We start from the raw sequence: 746 nt of genomic DNA, 5'->3' as shown, positions 1-746 counted from the left end.
ATTTTCAACAACTTACATGCAAACCGAATGTGCTAAAACCTAAACTAATAAACTCCCCATTTGGCCATTCGGGGACAAAAATAATTGTAGTACATGAAAATGACACATCAAATCCACTCCCCCCTTTTGTCTCGGAAGGACAAAGGAGGCACACAAAAAAATGAAATTCTAGAGTTTAATCAAAACAACCCATTAAATCTTAAATAAGTAGCCACAAGAAACCAAAAAAAATATTCTTGCCAAAAGGAAAGCAAAGCAAAAACAGGAGGAAAGATTATTCTTGCCAAAAACTGTCCTTGATAGACTTCACATCTTCCTCCAAAGTTGTCAGACGGGTGTTGATAGCTTCAATGCTTTGGCCTTGAGCTCGAAGTAAGTCAATTATTGTATTTAACTGACTTGAAAAATATGATGATCCCGAGGAGGACGCAGCTGGAGGATCTTGGACGATCGGCGGAGCATGGGCAGCTGGAGCGTGAAGCCTAAGTTGGGCATTTGACTTCATCACTGTTGCTTTGCCAAAATAACCTTTAGGAGATTCCACATGTTTTGCAGCAATTTTTGGCAAAGTGGCATGCAAGATGTTTGTGATGAGGCCGCCATAAGGTAAGGCAATAGAATGATCTTCATGGAGCTCAATCATTGTCAACACTATATGAGTGCATATACAAAACTCAACACGGTTAATGATGCCATAAATCATCATTGCTCGTTCGATAGTCACATGACTATTTCGAGATATTGGC

This window comes from Corylus avellana, chromosome ca2 (genome assembly GCF_901000735.1).
Source record: "Corylus avellana chromosome ca2, CavTom2PMs-1.0".
Taxonomy (NCBI): domain Eukaryota; kingdom Viridiplantae; phylum Streptophyta; class Magnoliopsida; order Fagales; family Betulaceae; genus Corylus; species Corylus avellana.
Note: the sequence above shows the minus strand (reverse complement) of the source record.